At 33.6% G+C, this 24,930-nt stretch overlaps 1 protein-coding gene across 3 annotated transcripts in view; it reads left to right on the plus strand.

Annotated features, from left to right (window-relative positions):
• The window catches only part of LOC123711298 (protein sprouty), a 37,211-nt gene that overhangs the window by 783 nt on the left and 11,498 nt on the right, over positions 1 to 24,930 (plus strand). The window contains exons 1-2 of one of the 3 annotated variants that reach the window (XM_045663816.1): positions 16,277 to 16,335; positions 16,680 to 16,717. The gene's annotated coding sequence lies outside the window, so the exon portion shown is untranslated. Of the gene's footprint in view, positions 1 to 16,276; positions 16,336 to 16,399; positions 16,550 to 16,679; positions 16,718 to 24,930 lie in introns of those variants that run through there. The other 2 variants (XM_045663815.1, XM_045663814.1) reach the window with 2 other exon arrangements.

Below are 24,930 nucleotides of genomic sequence, written 5' to 3' on the forward strand. Positions count from 1 at the left end.
TCTCGTTTTAAGTAGTCTATTATCTATGAGACAATATGAAGCTTTTAAATGTTAAAAGGCTTTGAAATTCGTGGCGCCAACATTTTTTCAACTTGATAATGTTCTTGCTGCTTGGTTTTGAAAAGAAATTCACTCAAATTACAAATTCTAATATATGGCAAAATGGTATAATAGCATAGCAAAATTAGATCATAATCATTAATGACGTAGTCATAGCATACGCGCATTTGTTCGCTAGATGACAAATTTTTATAAAAAGCCGTTTTCACATACTAATGAGTATTGTAGTCTAGTGTGGACTCAGTTTACGCACTTTGAGGCCCATTTTTTCAGTTATGCATCAAGTCCTGGCTAACTGAGGTAGCCTAGTTTCCTGGACTTCGCAGGCTTGACGGAACGACTTCCTGCATCTTAAAATTTGTTTCAAATAGTAGTAGTAGATTATAATAAAATTAGGAAACTCTAAATAGTTCAAATAGTTTAATTCAAAAACTACTAGCTTTAATTGAATGAAATTTAAAATATACTATAAATATAAAAAAAATAATGAAATTTAAAATATACTAAACATAAGTTATAGGGGGATTGAAAATTACCTATATTGTTTTGAAAAATGGATGGACGTGCTGCTTTTTCACACTCCCGTGCCCAGATTCGATTTTTGCATTATTATATCAAAATGTTATCACTTGAGATAGCTTGCCTTAATATAATTGTAAGTGATATTATATTGCTTACAACTAAATCTCGGAATATAATATATTATTTCTCTTTAATTAACTTCGCCAGTACATTGATTTAGGTGTAAAACCAACACACTTTCGTACTTATAATTTTGGGTTCGCTTAAGACATGAACCTTCAGAGCCTTGATTTCCTTAACTATCCGATAATTTAAAATTGTATAGAATGATAACTACTTTAAACATATTACGAAAGCCTTCAAAATATAATATGTAAGTAAAATAATTGTATGCATAACTTTAGTTAATCTCTATAAACTTGACAGAATTGTAGTGATTACATTTATAATTAGACTTTTTTTAATTCAAGACAGGATGTATAATGTAATGTATAAAACGATTTCAGTACTTGTCTCAGGGTGGAGTACTTTGTATTTACAATCTGTATAGCGTGGAGGATACCTTAGCAATGTATTACATAATCATTAGGCCATCTACATTTGCCCAATACGTGCTCTAGTACCAGCAAGTAGTAGCGATCTATAGAACGATAATTTTGCGAGTGATACTGCGTTCAGAGTGCAGGAGGCGAGCACTTCCTCCGGTTACGTGATGCCCGCTCCCCTTATCTCACTCATTGATAGATTTATCACGAGGTCGTCTTGTCGCTCGTTCCACTATCGTCACAGAATTATAACAACAGTAGGTGCTCTAAATCAACGCTGTTATTCATTTAAGTCCTATAAATAGATCTAGAATTTAGATCCTTTCTCTTGTTTATTATAATGTAGAGATTTGAAAAATGATACTCACGTCAGTTTTGTGGATGTTTCTTCTCAAAACTCAAAATTGCAATCGCTGTCGCTATTGAAAGTTCCCGGGGATTGAATTATCCCCTATTTATAAAAACGAAATCTATTGGTCTAGCTATTCAAAGGTCCAGTAGAAGGCTGCCAGTATCTTCGGAACCTTGCATAAAGGGACTCCGAATATGCGTATATCTAAATTAATGAATAAGAAATATAATTTCATACTGAATACAGATTAATTACAATTTGTTTGTACTTGACAATCTCTACGTGTCGTGGTCAGCTCAACTGTTATAACATTACTACGCTAATGCTATATCGCAAATGTTCAAGTCGCGCTCAAAATTTTATGAATTGTTCATTCATTGGCAACATCACAATCATTTATCAACAAGTTTATATGAGCAATAAATAAAACTAACTGTTTAATATTACATTTTGGTATTAAATAAGTACCAAAATGTAATTGAAATATGAAAGTTAAAACTCCAAAGAATCAGCCTCAACCTCGCCCTTCAACAAAGATTTTTAATGCAATAGATTTATATCAGAACTTGTACGTAATTAATTTCCGTTTCGACACGCGTATTATGAAAAAAAACCTCGCATCCTGCATTGCGAATGATCGGAAATAATAATGATTATATCGATTGATCGATAAGCAGCTCATTTTAGATCTCGTTACGATGTAATTACAATGCTGCGCGGGTACATCCCTGGGGCTATGTAAGGCATAGCTTGTACTTGAATTGCAAATGTCTTGCGCATCGCGGATGCAGTCGTCCTAGTTTTGCATCCTTTGTGTTTTAGGATTATTCTAAAACTTTCAATAAAAAAGAAATGTAGCTATAATAAATGTCTAAACAACAGTATTTGTTCTTGACGGAAACATATCAAATTTAGTTATAGGTTATAAAAATTATTGTAAAAAACTATAAATTTTGGACTGACTACTCCGATATGCGTTTGATCCATACTTAATATATTATATTTAATGGGTAATAATATTGTATTGAATTAATTAATTAGGTCTGACTTTGTTCAGGATCGAAACGCGTCACTAATATTTTGCTATTATGTTTATGGAAGGCGCATCAAAATTTATCCTAAACTTACATACATGTATGCATTCAAGTTGGTAGACTATATGTAACTTATAATAACATTAACATCAATTGAGACTAATATTTTAAATTAAAAACCTATTAGAGGAAATATTTTTTATGTAAGATCTTGTGCAAGCAATTCTTTCTTGTACGCACTGTTATGCTAAGATAGTGGTTTATATAATAATTTGTAAACGGATGCTTGGGATGGTTTACGCGAAGAGATGTATAATGTATTAGTCCGTCAGCCCATGGCAAATGTTTGTTTGCATTATCGTTTCTAGTAATCACAGGAAACCCTAGATTGGCAACAGACCAACTCTACCGTGTTAATCGTGTTTATTTTAATAAAATTTTGATTCAATATTTGCAAAGTCGTATCAACACTTATATATATATATCACTTTCTGAGTACTTCATTATGGCTCATAAGCGCGTTATTCTCAACCCCTCAGGGTAAAGTGGTTGAAATCGGTTTATGCACAATATATTACATGCGCGCAATTAATGAATACTTGCTCATATGCAGAAAACATCGGAGAAAACCAAACTAGTGTATAAGTAGAAACAATCAAAAACACAGATATAGGAATTTGTGGCAAAAAGGGTTGTAGTGTCATTGTTTTTTTTTAGAGTCAAAAAGTATTTTTTAATTTATTACTCATTTAAATAAAAATTAATTAATTCATTTGCAATTTTTTCGTACTAGGGTTGCCTGGAAGAGATCGCTTGTTAGCGATAATAATAATAATTCTATTTTCATGAATAAAGTGGATTGATTATTAATGTCATAAACAATGGTCAGAAATCTATATACGTTTTTAGGTTTATTTAAATAAAATGCGTCAACTGATCCTTGAAGGCTTGCTTATAATATGTAAATGGTCAGTAATTAATTTAGTGTTATCTTCGCTCATCTTAAGTGGGTTACAACCTACGCTATATTTTCAATTTGGTCAGAGCAAATACATATTTGTTGTGTCCAAGGTGAGTTACATACTTAATAACTTCGTCTGTTTCTTCGGTAAAGATAGTTAGCGTTTGATATTCAAATCTGATAAATTATACACAAGAAACAAATGCAATTGACATGTTTGCAATTACATGAATTCACTTAAGTTACCTTTGACTTAGTTACTTATAAACCCAGTTTTATCTTAAATCCTTATTTCTAAGTTTATAAAAACAATATTACTATTATTTGGTAGTGATTAACAATGGGCTATTAAAATATAACTTTATTATAATTACTTATTATTAATTAGTTACGACTTATGAGATAACCATTATAAAAAAAACTTAACCACAGATAATTTTCTACGAAAAGCCAGGAAAGGGAGTCGTCGTTAATAGAGATGAGTCACATACAAAGTGTTTGTCTTTACAGCTGTGATTCCTAGTAAATATTAACAAACTCAATTATCTTCAGAATTTTAACTCACTTACTTAAACTCCTGGATTAAATTCAAGACAAAACGGAAACTGTTGTAAGGTACAATTTGAAATAATTATTTACTGAAGAAATAATTACAACGATCTTATTAAACACACACATCATTTTGTGTATTAAATACAACCATTTAAATTCACTCGTGAAAGTTAATGATTAAAACGAAAAACACTTTGTGAAATCATTACAATGTCTTCATAAAAGTCCATACTTTCGCCCCGGATATAGTAGTCTCCATATTGTTTTGTTGCATAACTGTGATTTGGTCTACTTTCCACCAGCCCACGTCTTTTTAACCTGAGAATCACAAATCGGTGTTGCAAACCACTGCGCTTGTAGGCGGCGGGCCTACATATGCAAATTATTATTATTTTGTCATCTATGAATATCCATTCTAGTATTATAAAGATAAAGGGATATATAATAAGTACTGGTTCCTTTGACACTTTATTGAGGAAGGTAATATAGGCCTTCCACGCTATGACCGAATTCATTTGGTTCTAAAACCATAAAGACCAGGTAGAGTTCTCATGGGCATGAGTCATGATAATGATTTTACGATAATATTTTTTAAATAAAGATTAGATTTGATTCAGACATCCTATAGTTGGTTGCAGTGTTGGCCAAGTGGCTACAGAGTGCGACACTCATCCCTGAGGTCGTAGGTTCGAACCCCAGCTGTGCACCAATGGATTTTCTTTATATGTTCGCATTTAACATTCTCTCGAACCATGAAGAAAAACATCGTGAGGAAACCGGTTTGCCTTAGACCCAAAAAGTCGACGGCATGTGCCAGGCACAGGAGGCTGATCACCTACTTGCCTATTAGATTGAAATCAGACCTAAACACGTTGTAGTGTCATTGATTTGTTTATTTATTTGTATCCAATAGTAGGTAATCTCACCAAACGGTTATACAATTACTATATTATAATTAAACCATGCTAGACAATATTTTCGTGGATTCGTTTAATAAATTATTAAAGAATAAAACGGTCAATATGGTATCACATAATCTGTAAATGCTAAATTCCCCCGACGCTGATATAACGCAAATAATTTACATAAAATTGGACTATTTACGATTTAAATTTTCATCTAAATATGTACTTTCAAGCAGAGCCCACTTGAAAGTTACATAACAAGTGGGTTTTCAATAGACCTTATGAAATTATAATTAAATGCTTAGGAAACTTGCGTTAAGCATTATCTGTGGTGTTTGTGGGTGTGAGACTGTGTACCGGATCGCGTAGGAGCGCCCCCACAATCGATATAAAATATCAATTCTAATATTGCTTAAATATATGAAAGAGGCTGGTAAATTATTTTACGTAATACGATTGTAAATTTGGAGCTATATATAATTGATGTTTTCCAATACTTGAAGTGATTCCCATAATGAGCTTATGATTTAAACCAATTTCGATGTAGTACACTGAAGTATTTTCGACTTGGTGTCCTTCAAGAACAGAGCGTACCAATTCTTGATGTGAGTGCCAATGATAGTGCCCAGTAGTGCTATCACTTAACAATGCGTAGCGCTGGTTTTGTAGACTTGAAAAGCTCGACAAGGCAAAATTTTAATCGCTTCTGAAAGTTTTGTGAGTGAGTAGTGTGAGTTAAGTGAGTGTGGGAAACATTAAAGTGGACGGAGCAAGAGAGGTATGTCTGGATATATATAGGTACACTGTTAGTCGACTGGCTTCAGCGTGCGCTAAGGTCGAATAATCGAATCATGGTTATACACTAATGGATTTTACTATGCTCGTTTAAAAGGCGTATATCTTGATGAAACCGGTATGCTGTGGAAGCAGAAGTCGACGGTCAAGCTAAGAAAGAAGATCACCTATTAAGAAAAAAATGTGTGAGTGTAGTAGTGTACACACGAAAGAAGTGAAACTTCTTTATGACCTTATTTTTCGAAAAGTTGATCTCCTCTATCCAAGATTACAGAAATTGGCTAAATAAAGTTAAATTTAACAAAAGGCTTTTATTATCATAGACATGAATACAAATAATACAATTATTTCATTTTATCTTATTCCTACTAAGATTATTACAGAATTTCATTAATTTTAATATAATTATTACCATCATTGTTATCGTTATTATATATATTTTTCATTATTGCCTTCGAATCTCTTCGAATCAACCGTGGTAGGGACAAGAAAAGTTTGGCGTGTAACCGAAAAATGTGACGTTAAAGTTTTTTCCAACGCCGATAAAGAAGTTTCACTTCAAAAAGAATCAAGAAACAGAAACGGAAAATCAAGAGGAGAATCCAGTAGGCCAAGTCCAAGGGTTGTAGCGCCTCTGTTTATATGTCTCCACATTGAGACGTGAGACGAAAACCTTCTTTTTATTCAATTGAGCACGGTTCTGTCAATTTGTAATAATACACTACATTGAATATATTTTTAAGAAACCTCTGTAGTGCGATTTGCTTATAAAAACTCATTTTTCTTTTATTTTATTTTCATAGTATTTTATTTATTTCTCAACATCAAAATCTTTTACAATTTAAGAAAACATTTGATAGAAAAAACAAATAAATCTCACAAAAAGTGAAGCTATAGTGAATCGTCACCACGGGATAGGCAATTTTGGTGGGGTCATTGACCGCACTCTTCAACGTTAGTGCGTGCTATTTCGAGTAGACGAGCGCAGCCGACCCCAGCCGACTGCTGGCGTAAACAAACACGCAAACGTCATTCACTAATCCAGTCACATACAATTATTAATTTGCACTTTAAAACTTCAATTTAATTATTCTAGTCCCTGTTAAAGCAAATGGCGTGGCAAGGGTTCGATCCTTGAAACAATATTTCAAAGATATAGATACAGAAGGCATGTATTAAAATAGTTCTCATTAAACAAAACGCAACAATGATCTGTAATCCATGGTTCTCATTGAATTTTTATTTTGGAACAAAGTTTAGGCTAAGTATATAAAGAATAATTAGACTTAAAGCCCGCTCGATCAAAACTACAATATTAAAAGGTATGTAGTAAAATGCCTTTTATTTGATATATTTTTAGTTTTTATAGACTATAACAAACTGTCAAATTTATTTATTTAAGTAGAGACATTTTAACTTTTTTATTTATTTATTATTGTTTAATATATGTATATATAAACTCAAAGTACAACAAACTACTAAGAGGTTTAACTTTGGTGCCTTAGGGGTTCGACCATAGTACAAATTTAACTTAAGAGTTAAAAAGACTTGTGTTTAATAACGCATTACATAATGAGCCATTTTCAATGTTTTTATTACTACATCGACAAAGTCTGTCTCTGTGTAATAACGATTACAATGTTAATCAAAAAATATTTAATGGAATCTGTCAAACCCTTCAGTATATCCTTAATTTACTCATTTTTATACTTCCTCTAGTATCACACCAGCGATTTTGACAAATGATTATATAGCTATTGAGAATAATAGCAATTTCAGGCGTATGGAAAGTCAAATTTCAAGTTAAAAGTACGCTCGCTTTTACGTTTTTCTATGCGAGCACTTTATATAGGTCACAAAGCATTGCTGAGTTTGTTATACATGTGTACAGCATGGCTTTTGTTCCTACGCCATGTGCTTCGCGGTATCTATTATCTTTTTTGTTCATCTTTTTTTGAGCAAAAGCATTCTCGCCTAAGTATCCGGTCACTAAAAATAATCCTTTAAACATTGTTTGTTCTGTTTTAAACAACATTGAAAATAAAACATGGGAAGATAATCTTTGACGTACGCAGTACGTTACGCTTACTACTGAGTTTGATACATTTTGGTAGAGTTTAATTATTTTAATTGGTTTAGGTTTAATTTCTTTTAGGTATTTGTTGAGTATTTGATTTTTATACAAATTTTTATTTGAATTTCATGATTATTATATAGAACTAGCGGACACCACAGACGGCCTACACATGTCCTAAATACAAGAAAACAATCATAATGTACATATAAATCTAGACTATTTTTAATCCACTTTAACACAGATAGAAGATTTAAATACTGATATAGAGAATATAGATTCACGTCCGTAAACAAAAAAAACCAGACAACCAGTACCTATACGGAATCAATTATTCACAGAAAATGAACTCGTGCATACATACATGGCGTGTCAACCAAGCCGTGGAAGTGATTATTTCTCTTAATAAAATTAAAATAATTTAGATAAATATTTGATGCGTATTTGAGCACGTGGTCACCAGAGAGCTGCCAAATCGTTCACACATTTCCTGTTTATCACTCCGTAGTTCGTCGCGTCATTAAATTATACGTACAGAGTTAATTATTCTATACTCGAACATTCAAAATGAAGTGTTTTCACTATAAATATTACCATTTTTTATTAACATTAGGTAATAATAATAATTTTATAGTAAGTCAAATAATTTTTTTTATTCGAGTGAAAAAATATGTTATATTTTAAGAAATGTTATTCTTTTTTCTGTCTAGTGAATATACGCTAGCCATTTACCATTTTATATAAAGGTATAGACTAATTTGACTTTCGATAACTCGTTATTAGGAATCTAACGGGTTTTAAGACTACTGTGTTGATTTCACTTAAGATGTTAAAACATTAATTAATTTTCAACTTATAAAGCTGTTAGCCGAAAAGACAAAACTTTGACTTCTTAGCCTCCTTATATTAAGTTAGGAATACGTATTTTAAAATTTTGGTATATTTGTTTTTTGGTTAAAAATCAATCATTATTATTTCATAGACAAGTAGATCAGTCTTCTGTCTTACACATTTCGTCGATTTTCGGATTTGAGACATATTTTTCGTGTTTTCTCTTTAATAAGCGAGTTTAAGATTCGCACATAGACAAAATGTTTATAGTTGCAAAACAACATGGTTGTATATGTTAAGTAGTTTGGTAAGGAATTCAACAACAATAGTAAATCCAAACAATGATCACCCTGTCATTGTCGTCATGTTGTTCTCTCTCGCTATGTTTTAATAAATAACTATTATTGTCAAGTGCAGAAATAGTATTCAATCTTTAAGATAAAAATAACATAATACTGATACCATAAATTAGTATGACAAAAAACAATAACTAACCTTGAAATATAATAACTAAAATATATTATTAAACGGAGTCCCTTTAGGCACGGTTCCGAAGATTCTGGCTATATTGATACTATATATAATTAATTATGTAGAAATGTTATGACTATAGATTGTTTTGAAGAAATCTCCTTATACGACATCATGTGCATTGTAAAGACATATATTTGAATTTTGCGTAAATAAGTATATCGTTATCATATCGTAAAATCTAAGGTCCTGTCCTTTAAGTGTCCCCAGTAACATATTTGACATTGGCCAATACATAAAAAATGACCGTTTTAAGAGAGTTCCGCGTAAAATGTGGCCTTGATTTGATCAAATATTTCCCTGACATACTGATAACAAAAGTGTCATTGGATATGCAAACACTATAGACTGGACAGTTAAGCTTGAGCTTTGGAATAAAGTTAGGTCGCCTTTTTGTCAATAACATATACAAAATGTTTGCTTGCGATGTATTTTCAACAATTTCGTGGCTGGTAAAGCAGGGTACAACTTATTTATAGAGTTGTTTTACATCTGAGTAGATGAGGACTGTTTATCTTTAATCGATCTAATTTATTGATATTTAGAAATATGATTAAGATTAAGACACAAAACAAAGCCTTGTTTTCTGTTTCATATATATTGTTTATCTGTTTTGAGTTTCCGTATTGTATAAGTGTTTTGTTTTATAATGTATGTTGTTATAAGATTACTAATAATTAAATAAATAAACATACAAATTAACATAAGAGCAATCGGGATGGAGGCATCTACGTGAATTCTATTATATTAGGTTCTGTGGCTTTTTGTATCTTCACCATCACCAAAACCAAGCTTTTTTGTGGCAGGAGGCAAACAAACAGGCCCTTTGAATAAAGTAACCATGGACTCAATTATAAATGAAACAAAAATGCTTCGATAGGGTTGAGCTTCATGTATTTTATACCAAATGCATTTTCAAATATAACACCAGATAGTGCATATAAATAATGTCACTTGGCAGTGTGCTCTTTCCACACGCAGCCTTAACGGAGGACGCAATTATGATGATTAACTGAAACTGGTTCTATGTTGGGATGCCAGCTTACCGGCCAAGCTTCTAGCTTCACTGATCCGATGTACTATGTATTAGCTATTTTATAACTAAAATGAAATAGCGTTTTCTATAAAAGATTTACATAAAATAAATATGTGAATATTAATTGGCATGACAATTCTATTTCATGTTTCTTTAGTTCAATTTTTGACCGTAACTCCGGTTACCTCACGTTCTCTGCATCGTACATATCTGCAAAACTGAAGTTCGAATATACGATCTCAGAATTATGATAACAAAATTGACAAATTTGTTATCAAACTTGGGGGCAAACGATACTCCCAAAAAGATACATGTCAGCCCATGGACACCAATTTTTATGTGGGTGCGTTACCTTTGAGGGAGGAGAACACTAACATTCAACGTTGGAGTTGGAGGTTGTATCTATTAGGGAAGATCCCCACTGGAAATCGATTCCACAGTTCACTACTTCACAAAATAAAATGCCTTGTGAAACAGATTGTGGATGGTGACGACTGCCAGGCGTCATGGTGATGTTTATGAAATTTTGAATTGATACAAAGGTTGAAACGAGGCAGCAGGGATAAACCCAAACAATTCTTCAGAACACTTTATAGAAAACGCAAAGAGACGCAATGTCTCAAGTAGAGAAAGAGAATCAATCCGATCAGTAATACATTCATATATTTAAAAAAAATAACTACTTCTGTAATTTACTTCTATATTCCTTTCTCTACTTTACTACTTAGTATCTATTATCTTACGTTTGTAATAAGGAGACGTTCTTACATAATATAGCATCAGAGGAGCCAGCTTTATCAATAAACATAATTGGGTGTGTCTATAAATAACATTGCATGATTGAGATCGTGCTATCAAGCTTCTAATAATAACACTCATTTAATACTAAACGTGCGGTCCTATCAATAAAACATATTAAATAATAATATTCATTATATAAAAGATGTGGAAAATAAGGGTAACAATTTTTATTATATATTATAGAACTTTTATATTTAAGATTGATGATAAAATAAAGATCAGTCAAAACTGTTAACGACGACATCGTTTAGAACAACATACCGGTTATATTGACCAAAATCAAAGGTCCCTGCTGAATTCTATTGTATTAAGTCGTAACAACGTCATCGGTTGTTACGACCAAAAATATGAATACTCCCTTCGATATATAGCAAAAATTTTGGTTAATAGATTGCTTGTGTGCAATAAAACTGTCATTGCAACGTGCTAAATTCTATTATCATCCTCTTTACTAATATTGTAAAATATTTGTATTTTTGTACCTTAGTAACGAATAAATTACAAAACTAGTCGACTGATAAGTTTTGTTTTATAAGTCGAGTATTCACTCGCACTTGCAAGCCAGAGCATTGTGAGTGTCTATGGGTGGCGTATCCCTTAACATCACCCCGTTGGACCCCCGCTATATTAAAAAAACAAGTGCCCAGACCTCTTCATTGCAGAAGGTCATATTGGTGTTGCATATCTTCCTCCATTTTCTCCTGTCTTCTAACTTAACACTAAGGACTGTACAGTCTGTCCCTTAACTTGGTCGGTCCAGCTAGTAGGACATCGGCCTCGGGCCTTGTCCACTCTACCAAGCAACACAATTGATCCATAAACAAGTTAATATATTACCCATAAGACAAGGTGACCTAAATCTATCTGTAACGGTAAGCCTTCCTCAAGTCCTTGTTTACAATCACATGCGACGCAAAAAACGATCACACGAAGTAATAAGTGTTAAGTCGTTCATAACGGGTTCCGTTAATTTCTCTCTCATCGCTAAATAAAAAAATTCAATATTAATATTAATGATTTATGTATACTAGATTATATGACATGCTTGGTGTTGATAGTTCTCACATCCTGGTAGACGATTTTGCATTCCGCATTCATGAGAACTCTTCAAGTGTAATAAAATTTTAATATACTAGATTTAAATTCATACATCCTATTAGATTTTTAATTGCTATTAGAATGTGTAACAGATGCATAACCAAACTGAATTTAGGTAGGTCAATGCGTCAATTATGTTTTTAAATTTTCTAAATTAACTGTTTGTCACAAGTAGCGTTTGGTACGAACTGGCTCGCTCCTAAAGCTCCCAAGTTAAACTGAAAGCCTTTATTCCCCCGTTCCGATTAGCTTATTTAAAAAACTTTTAGGTGAGTAAAACCTAACCACTATTTTAAACGATATAAATTGGTTAAAATATTAAGTTATTTTAACCAAAGCAGGCAGATTTTAATCTAAAACACTAGCAAACAAAAATATGGTTTTCAACGTACGCAATCATTAAAATCAGTTCAATAGTTATCGTAATGTAAAATTAAATTCTATGTCGCCATTAAGTGATTTCTATCATTATAAACATATCTTTAAAAATTACGTGAAAAGGAAATTAAAAATGAGCTTTTTGAATAAAGTTCTGAAAAAACTAGTACAAACAAGTTACGCCAGTATCTACGATTACCTACATGTTCGCTGATTTCTGTGTTTATCGATCACATATCAATCTGTCGATTCATTTATTGTTCAGATATAATAAGACATTTGTTATAAACAGAAACCTGATCGCTAAGTGAGACTCTCAAACCTGCGGGACGCTCATAAAGGGCTGTCATCGCAGCCCATGAACACCCATTATAGTGGGTGCGATGTCGGCCTTTAAGGGAAGAGTATACTCTTTTTTAACAATTAGAGGCCGTATTTCCCAGGAAAGACCCCCACGGGGAGTATATTCCATAGTTCTCAAAGGAATGTCTAGTGAAGTGGACCCCGGAAAACTTCCAGCCATCAAGGTGATGCGAATATAATTTGGTATTAATACGGATCACACATTCACCAAGTCGTACCCAAACAAATCTCCATATAACACTTGGAAACGGTTAGAGACGCTATGCAGTCTATATACATATCGGCTTGATTCTCTCTCATTACGCAGAGAATCAATAATACATTGGAGATTGACGATTGACTAGCCCTTCGCTGAGTTTGCTTCAAATTAAATAAGCTGATATTTGAGTGCGTATAGCATAATAGGACTTTAACAGGATGTCAAAGATCGCTTTAAAAATCGTTTCTTTCTTACCTTACATAAATAACGAAGTGTACGTATGAACATGTTAAAATACTCGTGATTTTTGGTGTTAGCATTATTGTTAGCCTAGTGGCCACACAATGAGAGCATTATTTCTCGTCCTTGGAGTGCGTTCCAGTCAGCTGTTTATACAACACCGTAGAGCCACAGTCCAATTACCACTTTAAAGTAGAAAACAATATTAGTCCATCGAAACTCTTGAGATTTTGAAAGAACATTTATTCAAAGACACACTCCTTGACGCCTTCCTTGAGTGAGATGGTTAAGGAGGAAGGGAAAAGGTCCATTCCAACACTTGCAGCTAGTGACTGCAGTTTTAGCTCACCGGAACCTAGTTCCACAAACATAATACCACACTAGTAATAAAGTTACTGAAAATTTACCAAAACTATTTAAATAGATCTATATAATATATGTAATAGTATTATATTTATAGCTTATTTATATAGTTGACAAATATTTTGAATTCCTAAGAGCGTTTTTATCATTGCACGTCATGTACACTGTGGTCAAATGTTGATGCAAAGTAAACAAAATAATGGTCACTGCATGTGGATGTGTTTACTGCAGAAAGATATTTAATGACCTGATGACTTGGCATGGGAAAATATGTTTATTATAGAAACGCTGTAATATTTTTTTTATTACTTATGTAAATATTGAATATCCCTAATATGCTTGTGAAATTTAATTAAATACTCGTTTAAGCCAAGATGAAATAAAATAAATCAATGGAGCTACAACATTTTTTTAGGTCTGGGCCTCAGATTTCTGTATCTGTTTCATCATCATTTGTTAATCTGTCCCTAACGCACGCCGTCGACTTTTTGGGTCTAAGACAAGCCGGTTTCCCCACGATGTTTTCCTTCAACGTTCGAACTAATGTTAAATGATGATGATGCACAGCCGGGGATTGAACCTACGACCTCAGGGATGAGAGTCGCACGCTGAAGCCACTAGGCCAACACTTAAGACAAAGTATCCAATAAATTAATTTATTTACTGTAACGTGAATGGAATTACGTCTTATTTTTTTATTGAATAATCAGAAAAACTGTAGCTTCTAGACTTATATCTTCATAATATTTTTTTATAATAATTTTGTGTACTTGAAACACTGTCTTATAACATTAGCGTGTGTATATCCATTCACTGCTTGTACTGGGTATTCACTACACTAAGGGCTTATAGTCCTTCGGAGCCTCCATCATCATCTTCATGGTATTGTGTGCGGACCTAACATTCCCGTGGGTTTGAAGCGTTTCAAAGATTATATATATATTCTGTCATGAGATTCAAGCATATGTCGTGTTGGTAGTTTGTGTCTCGCAAGTATATAAGTGTGATTATTGGTAATCTGGATGGAGCTGTGGGCGCTGAGAATGTGGATATTTTGGGCTATTATCGCTCGCCCACGCGCACCCATTGGCAGAAAAACGTTACAGAAATACAGCGGCCCAGTTCACATCTTGCATCTCTGATCCTGACATTGAGCTTATACAAGGAGACCTCAATTCCAAAATCCGTCCATCTTGTTGATTGCAGACAAAGGAGCCTAAGGAAAATAAAAAGTTTCATGTTTTGTTTTAGCAACACTAAGGAAGGGCCAATGTAATTATGTATATTTGTATATTAGTAAAGCATATATTATCAAAGGCCGTATCTTTATATCTATTAGGTGTTCATACGAATATCCGTCCATGTATCCTGTGGTTAAAAATGTTTTTGAACGATCCACGCACAATATACCATCTCAATTTTTTTATTAACTCGCTTAGCTACTGGTAGCAAACTCTAGGAAATGCTTTTATCCACGTTGTTTTTGAGGTTAGATTTTACAAATAATTAATTTTTTTTAGAAAATGACATATAAAAGATCGCCTATTGTTGAAAAACTCTCTACGCGAATAAACTCCGGTCAATAAGTATGTACCATACAATATATACTGGCGTTAGTAAAGAATTGAGATACTGTATATATAATGCTATGTATAAGGCAAGCAGACCGGCCGGTTTTGATACTTGGCGCGATTAAAAATCGTTACAACTTCCGTTCCAAGACTCGGAGCGAGGCTCAGATAAAAAAGATAAATAAAAAAAATAACAAAGATCGATACGCCGCAGCTACCTGTTTTTTTCACCGAGCTTAGTGCTTGAGGCTATTGCGTGCTAATATCGTGGTCAGCGATTCCACTGATTATTTTTATAACTTTAACCAAAACTTAATTATGTCTCTTATAAGTTTTCTAGTTGTAATTTGTTTATTTGTGATGCTTAGTACCCATTATGTTATTATTAAGTTATTAACTAATTAGAGATTTTATGAGGTTTCTAAAGTACACAACACATATTATTAAGCTACTGGGGTTGAACTCATTCATAAATGTAAGAACTACATGAAATTGATTCACCAATAAAAAATAACATAATCAGTAATTTAAATTCAGTTTCTCTTTACAGTTCCTTAATTTATATTGGTCATTATCAAAGTCGCTATTACCATGATAATCATTAGACATTATAACGTGTAGTCTACATGACGCATGAAGCGACAAATTAATGATGCCATAAATGTGTTCTTATTTACATACCATATAGGAGATCACGATCCAACTTTAGTTTAGAAATGTTAGCGGCGCTGTTCGAAACAAATTAGCATCACATGACGTCACGCATCCGGCTGCATCTATCAATCGAACGGTCATTTTTCACTGCAACCGGTAATAAAATATATCGGATTAATAAAAGATTTGGTCGAGAGCAGACATCGACAATTTTGAGCGCCATGATGATTATGGTTGTGATGGTGTGCGTGGGCCAGGCGGAGAGCGGCATATCAAGTCTGGTAACTATGCGGCGTAACTCCGGTAGCAGTGCAACAGGTCTGGCGAGGGGGCCGCGCGCGGGGCGCGGGGGGCGGTAGGAAATCCTTCGCTGACGAGCGCACACCGCCGCGTGCGCCGCGCCGCGCATGTGTGCGCCATCCGGTTCGGTTTAAGTGTGTGCCGTGTACATTGACCGTGCAAGTGTATTGGTGCGTATCGAGCCGATCGATCAATGAGCTCGACACCGACTCGACTGTTGCCTGCATGAAACTCATTGATTAACGCTATGAACGTGGAATTGTTTATTCATTCATGATGAATATTTTTATTTCAAATGAACGGTTTTTCTACCCATATCCTGTGAGCCTCCTTCAAAGATTGAGAGCACAGCGCAAAAAGACCTGATCGGTTGACTACTACGACGTAAGAATTACAAGCAGATAATCTATATCTACTTTTATACTGACATTTAGATAGTCAACAATAAAATAATTACTGCCTAAGTCAATCAAAAATTACTGACAGTTTAAACGCAATTATTTTTTATTTGCAGGTACAATACAGCAAAGTGATATCCCACGTACAATGGAGGTAGGTATACTCATGAAGTTCATAACTAAAAAATCCTGATAACAGACGAAAAACTGTTTCTACTCTTAGTCTTAATTGCAATATCTTAACACTAACCTAACCTAACATCAGGTTTTTGTAAATTAAGTCACGGCTTTGACCTGTAAAATGATCGATTAGGTGAAATTCAATAGAAATCTCCCACATTTTGGTCCGGTTGAGTTTTGAAAGTTGTGGGAGCGAGCAAATTTCGATGGCAACTGTTGACACACAGTTTCAAGGTTGCCGTTACAACAGACGTCACGACTGCTTTGATTGAATTAAACTACTATATTACATATAAGTATTACATATTATAAAAATTTAACTGATAAGATATAACATAATCTTTTTTTTTATTGAACAGGGCAGGCACGACGCTTAAGTCATATCGTTGCCCATGGTACTTAACGCAAGTGCATTGCCGGCCTTTCAAAAATTGCTGCGCTCATTTCTTAAAGGACTCTAAGAAGAATTAGGAAATTCAGTGGATATCTTTCGACATAGTGGTGGCACGTGGCAATAACAGCCTAAAATAACGGTTAGTTGTAGAACGACGGACGTCGAGTTGATATAATGTCGATGAAGTATACGAGAAAATCTGATATATGAAGCCAGCTTTAAGCTTATAATCATTTAAAGCCAATAGGCACATCTCCTTTTATATTAAATAAAACAATTTGAGATTAAATCTATCAAGACAGTACTTAAGACACCTTACAAACATCCTTTTATCCTCCATTCTTAACTTAGGCTGAAATTTATAAGGCGGAGACTTTGTTAATGACCTTTCTGTGTATAATGACAGTATTTTTAGATTTTCTAAGTTAATTTATAGACTTTCAGCTTTTATAAACAAGAGCTCACAGAAATGCGTAAAAAGTTTATAAATATTAAATATTACTTAATTTATACGATGGCTTAGACTTAAGATAAGTTCTCAATTCTTACTCAAATAAAAATCGTATAGCTTTTGTCGTGTCGTCCGATGTAAACAGTGAGGCAACGATCGCAGGTGTAGGCCGAAGAGTTAGGAATTTGCGTGGCCGAGGTGTCGCGGGCGTCGCGTGGGCGCCGCCAGTTCGCCCACGGGCGCCGCACCTAGCCATATCGCCGCCGTTGTGACACTTAAAACTACTTAAGACGTATTATTTATTAACTTAACTTATAACATAAGATCTCGCTACTGTGAACTCTCTCCTTGAACATATAAATATATTGACTGTATTCGAAAACATCCGTTTGGCAATAAACTTTATAATACTTGTATAATTGTAAAGGAAAAAGCTGACAAGTCAAAATATATCATAGTATAACAAACATAAAATATGTAAAAGAATTCCTCCCAACATTGGTATTTTTCGCCGTTCGTCACCCGTTAATTCGTATTCCCCCTGTCACCCAAATGAACCTTTATTTTACAACATTTTTTATGTTATTTGTCCATTGAATAATTTATACACTCCACACGACTAAGCAGACATAACGTCGACATTAATATGTGCTGAGCAATTCAAGTTCTATTTAAGATTTTGATCACTTTACCAGTTACCACACTGAAGACAAGTCAACTAAATTGTCGGATTTAACATGCAGTACGCATAATCGACGCGTACATATCATTTATAAATAGATGTTTATATTGTTTCAAATACGTACGTAAAAACTACACGTACATACATTTTTATTTGGACTACAAATTTAGGACAAACACATGTTATAACAACAAATACACTTTTATATTAAAATGGTTTTCCCTATAATATTTGGATATGACAAGCGAAATCAAATAATAATACAAAAAAGGGTTAAAAAAATTAATATAATAAACAGCAAAACACATATAAAAAGTAATTTAATTCGACTTTTGGCCTAGATTGAGGTAGTAGAACTGCTTTCTGCTCATTGTGCTTTGTGTTACTATTATACCAAAGAAATAAACCATTTAAAAAAAAAATAGCGCTACAGCCTTTTAGGTCTGGGCCTCAGATTTCTGTATCTGTTTCATCATCGTTTGTTAATCGAATACGCAAGTAGGTGATCAGCTTTCTGTGCCTGACGCACGCCATCGACTTTTTGGGTTTAAGGCTAGCCGGTTTCCACACGATGTTTTCCTTCACCGTTCGAGCTAATGTTAAATGCGCACATAGAAAGAAAATCCATTGGTGCACAGCCGGGGATCGAATCTACGACCTCAGGGATGAGAGTCGCACCCTAAAGCCACTAGGCCAACACTGCTCAAAAAATAAGTAAGAGTTTCTTTATACTCCATTGACAGCGTTTAAGAGTTCCGTGCAAATAAGTAACATAACACATAGACAAACAAACCACGTATTGATGTATAAAAAATATTTGAATATGGGCCTATAGTGGTTATTGGTGCGAGATTGTGGTCTATGTTTGTGTCGTAGAGTAGAATATCAAAAAACACAGGCGGTGGAAAGTGATGTCATTGGCCGACGCCCTGCGACGTTGCTCGATCCACGGGCTCTGTCACTACTTTTGATTTTTGACCATTGTGTAGATCCTGCACACGTCATCCATACGGAATTCTAACATCTGGGGGAGTCGAAAAAACTCTTGCAACATGTTTGCGACGTTTAGAGATATAAAGAAAAAATATATTGAAATATTCCTGGTGGAATATACATAGTAAAACGCACTGAACGTATACTTTTCATTAGTGTCACATATTTTATTCAATGTCGAACATTTTATTTTGTAAAATATATATATGTCATAATACTTTTTCAAAAATACAAGGTTAACATGTTATGCGCTAAAAAATAAAAGCCCAGTTTTTTATTTCTACATGGCGTACATATTGAATTGACAATGTATATAATGCTGTATTATAGGACACAAATTATGCCGTGTTTTTGAAAGTAAATTGAGTACTTTAGGCCATATACGTCCGTTTATTTTTTTAAATTAATTTTCCAATACTAATCCCAATGCGTATTATAAATAGAAACTTCAAAGCTTTGATAGTGATCCGTAAATGCTGTTTTTTATTACATTCATTGACAGTTCATCAAACAGTTTTTTTAAATAAATCTTTAGAATACATTAATCTATACGTATTACATTTTCTTTTCCTAAATAGTGGGTGTATGTTTTAATTACAGTAAGAAAATATAAAACAACTAATTTGATACGTTACGCAATATTATGGCTCGGGATCAGTGACATTCATATTTTAGACCTCTGTTGCCAACCGCCGCCTCGATTTATATTAAATTAAAAGTTATATTTATGTTACGTTTTACTAACTTTCGTCTCAATTATCGACCTGGATGTTATCAGAAGTTGTTAAGTAAGTTTACCTTGTTAAATCCGATAGAGGATTCGTTATTTCGAAATACATCGTATTTTTGTAGTCTATAAAACTTTAAATACTTTGGTTAGATATAATATACACAATTAAATTTGTTTAAGTTAGGTCAGATAAATAATAATAACGGCTCCGATAAAGCTCGAATAATACACAAGATTTTATTAACCTTTTATATTTATATAAAACTACTTACCAAGAAGTTTAGTTTAAATTTAACGATACTCATTTGTTTTAGTTCTTACGCTTACACGTTAAGCATTCTTCTCGAAACAATTGAAGTAAGCTCTCACACTTTTGTGTGTATGCAAAAGTTTTCTCCAGTTGTGGTCATATAATGCTAGCAGTCCGAGTATCGCGCCGCGGCCGTAGCGATGAGCCGGACGGCCTCACGGAAGGTCACCGCCGCGTTGCCCCCTCCCCGCCCGCTAACCGCTCACTCCCCCTCGTCCCACTCCTACGACCGCTACGTGGAATTTATGTAATTGCCTTCAATTAAAATGAGAAGAATTTTATACAGCTCCGTCTAACACACGCGAGATCAAATCTATCGTTTCGCAAACGCGGGTCGGCTAAGGTCACATGTCGTGAATGGACTCGTGACAAGTATTCATTCAGTGATCAACTTTGTTTATGAACGACACTAAAATCCTCACATAAATATCATAAAAGCGTTGGCTTTTACGCTATTTAACTGTTTAAAGTATTGGCACAAAACTCTTGTTTCATTAAATTTTTTAAGCCAAAGACTTTACTGGATTTGTGATTTCTGTGACGGGGTTTAGCCTTATCTGTGTACAAATAAACGTATTTATAGTTTCGTCTTAAATCTAGGATCTCAGGTTTAGATGAGACACCGATGCGTTGTTTGATTAATTGATTTTATAGTCTGTAGTAAAATTAATTAAATTAAAGAACATATAAAAATAATGATAGTAATCAACAGAAACATATACGATGTATCATCCAACACTAAGTCCTACCTTTTGCATAATTATTTTTCGTTGAAATTTATGACTTTATGCTTAAAGCAAATGGAATATATAAATTTTTATGAGACCAGATTTCTTTTACTATTGTTTAAGTTTAATATGTTTTATTTTAAATTTTGGCATAGTTCTATTTGTTATATTTTTAATAAAGTCATTTCTTTTACAGATAAGGTTTAAAATTTATACGTATTTTGGAACGTGTTAAAAGAGTTTTGATATTATTCGTACATAATATTTTTGAATTATTTTTCCGGTTTTAATTCCTTTTTTTCTTGTAAAAACACGGCCAATATAGCAGAGTATAACCACTAAATAACGAAAATAGGGATAGAAATATCCAACGCTTATTGAATTAAAATTAAATTAAGTCAAAATATATCAAGTTTGGTAAAAGTTTTCAATTTTTATTATAAAATATAAACAGTCACAACCTTGAATAAGATAGTTTAGTTAATGAAATTAAGAATTAAAAGTAATAATTAAATTAAAATAACATTGATAGGATTTTTGTCATTTACCAATTTTAATAAAATATCTGTATTTTATTAAGAAGAATAATAAATATATAAATATCGAAAAATATTACGTGCGATAACCGTTAAAGCCCACTAAAGTGTCCTGCGAAATGAAATGCACGGGGACAAAGCGGTTGAGAGGGGCACTGACTGTGCCTCGCGCGCGAAATTTGTAAAGTATCGTTACGTTACATCGGCAATTCAAATATCGCCAATCGTCTATATATCGGTATTGGATGCATGTCTAATTTAAATATATAGAGACATGCAGCGAATGAGTTTGCACACACTATCTATATTTCAAGAAGAATAAAAATGATGATAATAAACAAAAATAGTTAGCTATTTAGTTTTTATAGGACGTGCAATATTTGTGATGTAGATTTTTACAGCTGATTATTTCATGCACATGTAATATATAAAATTTATATGATATGTCGCATCCGTTAATATTTTCTTGATGTTTCCTGCTTATGTTGTTTGTATGATAATTTGTCGGATCACACATGTTTATTGGCCACAAAAAATATGCGCAAAATGGCCAAACCCCAATGTGTTTAATCGATTCTTAGAAGGAGCATCGTTCGTGAATATATGATTTGCGAAAAGCTTTTATATGGGTGTTAGAACTTTTGCGAGAATAATAAAATTAATACTTGTATCAGGGCGAAAGATGTTAGAGCAGTGTTGGCTAAGTGGCTTCCACGTGCGACTCTCATCCCTGAGATCGTAGGTTCGATCCCGGACTGTGAACCAATGGACTTTCTTTCTATGTGCGCATTTTACATTCGAACAAACGGTGAAGGTTAACATCTAGAGGAAACCGGCATGCCGTAGACCCAGAAAGTCGACGGCGTGCGTCAGGCACAGGAGGCTGATCACCTACTAGCCGATAAGATTAACAAAATGATCATGAAACAAATACAGGAATATGAGGCCCAGACCTAAAATGGTTTATAGCGCCACTGATTTATTTTATTTTTTTATCAGGCCGAATTTGTTAATTTTTCTACAAGCTTATAATTTTTGTCTTTATACAAGAATACTACTATTGCTAAAACAACCAATAAATTAATAATATTATTATATATATTTTGACTTATTTATTATACATAAACTAATTCTGATTTGTTTGTGTTTTTTTTTTATAGAACAGGGGACAAACGGGCAGGAGGCTTACCTGATGTAAAGATACCGCCGCCCATTGACACTTAATGCCAGAGCGCTCGCGAGTGTGTGGCCGGCCTTTTAAGGATTGGAACGCTCTTTTCTTGAAGGACCCTAAGTCGTATTGGTTTTAAATACTTCAGTGGGCAGCTGGTTTCACATAGCGGTGGAACCAGCTCCTACTACTACTAAAACAACTTATCTGATCCTTAAAGCCATGAAGATAAATAAATTCCCAATGACTGTATTATGCGATTCACTCGATAAGATTTTATTAAGAGAGAATTATCTATCAATTTTTACGCGCGATGATTGCGTGTATATGATTGGGACGTTAAGGCTCTCAAACACCACATATGTCATACGGACAATTAGATACTTATGGAAATATGTTATAGAAAGTATATGCATGTGTAAAAATAACATGAGATCTTAAGAAGGCACAGTTCACAGTATGGTTAGTCGATCTACGCTACCCCCTAACAATTGGGTAGCCCACAATATCGCAGCAAGAACTCACGAGGGGACTTTTTGTATTGAAGAAGTTACATAGAACAAGACATTTCTTTTCATAAGTTACTAAAGATCTTCTAGTTTGATGTTACTTATTTAAAATGTACGTGATAATAATACCGTTTATTAATTAACAGTTAATTATAAAGATTTATTTAAATGTACATAAAATTATTAAGAATTGTTTGTTATGAATGGCGCTTATTATCAATCTTTATCATACATCCGGTGTTAGTATATGGACTTATAATCTAATTTGGACATATTAACAATATGTTTTGTGATAGTTTGTGACAAATAACGTCTTATCGCTTAACTGAGATACGCGAGTTTTTTGAAAGTTTTGGGTTTTTCGTATTTAATTTCGTCTAAATTATTACATTATAAATACACGTGCAAACATAAATGTGTTTTTTGAGTTCTACTACGGTCTTATAAACGTATAACGTTTTGTCACTTCTATTTATTTGTCAAAAAAAGGAATTGTTTATTATTTACCGGCTCAAGCATAAGAGTATCTCTCCAACTTTGATTTCGTTTCGTTCTTAGGCCGTGGAGTTCGCTAATTAAAGATTTATTAGACCAGGTTCAGAAGCCTGCTGGAAAGTCAACGATATATTTTTAAAATGTGTATTGCTGAGAGGTTTCACAACATCCAAGACTGTTCACAAAAATGTGACTCCTAGATAAGACTCATCACTCCAAACCATCACTGACGCAGGATGATGACCTCGTTGTACCTTTACGACCTCTTGAGTTCTTCTTTAGAACTGCAAGGCGATCCCTGCAATCCTATTTCCTTTTAGACCCATTCCATATTGTAGTTTGATAATGAACACGATAAAATATGTGAAATGCCGCAACATCGAAATAAATTTTTAAATAATAATATACGTGTTCCAAATTCAAAATAATTAAAAAGTTGAATAAAAGAAAAGTTTTTTTTGTAACAGTACTTATGGTCTGGCCATAGTTAAATTTTATTAATAAAAGAAAACAAACGTAATAACATACAGGTATATTTTGAGAACTAAAATTATTTAATGTGATACAGAATTATACTAATAAAACTTAATTATTAAAGATGTTTGAACTAGATGCCTTAGGGACAGATCAAATAATACGAAACCTCAAGTGGCTTGTGGCTGCGTAACCGACCTGTCAATCTGTATATATATAGTCACTTAAAATCTAGTACTTTATGAATGTGTGTGAGTTTCTCTTCGCAGTAGTTCATACTATTGGTGCATGGTAAAAATCTCACAGACAGAGAAAAATATAATACTTTTTTACTACTCGAAACAGGCGTCACGGGTACGCTTCGCCACTAGGACCTTCATGATGTAACGCTCTATAGAACCTGCCAGCAAAATTGTCTTTGAGTAGAGTGTCGATGCCGGATGGAAAGCGATCGGCTTCCGGCAAACGACCGCCTCCAGAATATCAAACGAAGCCTGATTTCTATTGCTGCGCTGAAATATCTTATCGAGTAGGTGCTGTTCCATATTTGAATTGCTATTTGAAATCCCACATTTCATCTACTTGTTTTGCGTAGGTCGTATCGATTTTATTTTAACTACCTTAATGTTTTAATGCACACAAGAAGGTTCGACTCACGTTGAAACAATTATTATCTCAAAACGTTGGTCACATACTGTTGCTCTTCGTCTTTTA

The sequence above is a fragment of the Pieris brassicae genome, chromosome 6, assembly GCF_905147105.1.
Source record: "Pieris brassicae chromosome 6, ilPieBrab1.1, whole genome shotgun sequence".
NCBI lineage: Eukaryota > Metazoa > Arthropoda > Insecta > Lepidoptera > Pieridae > Pieris > Pieris brassicae.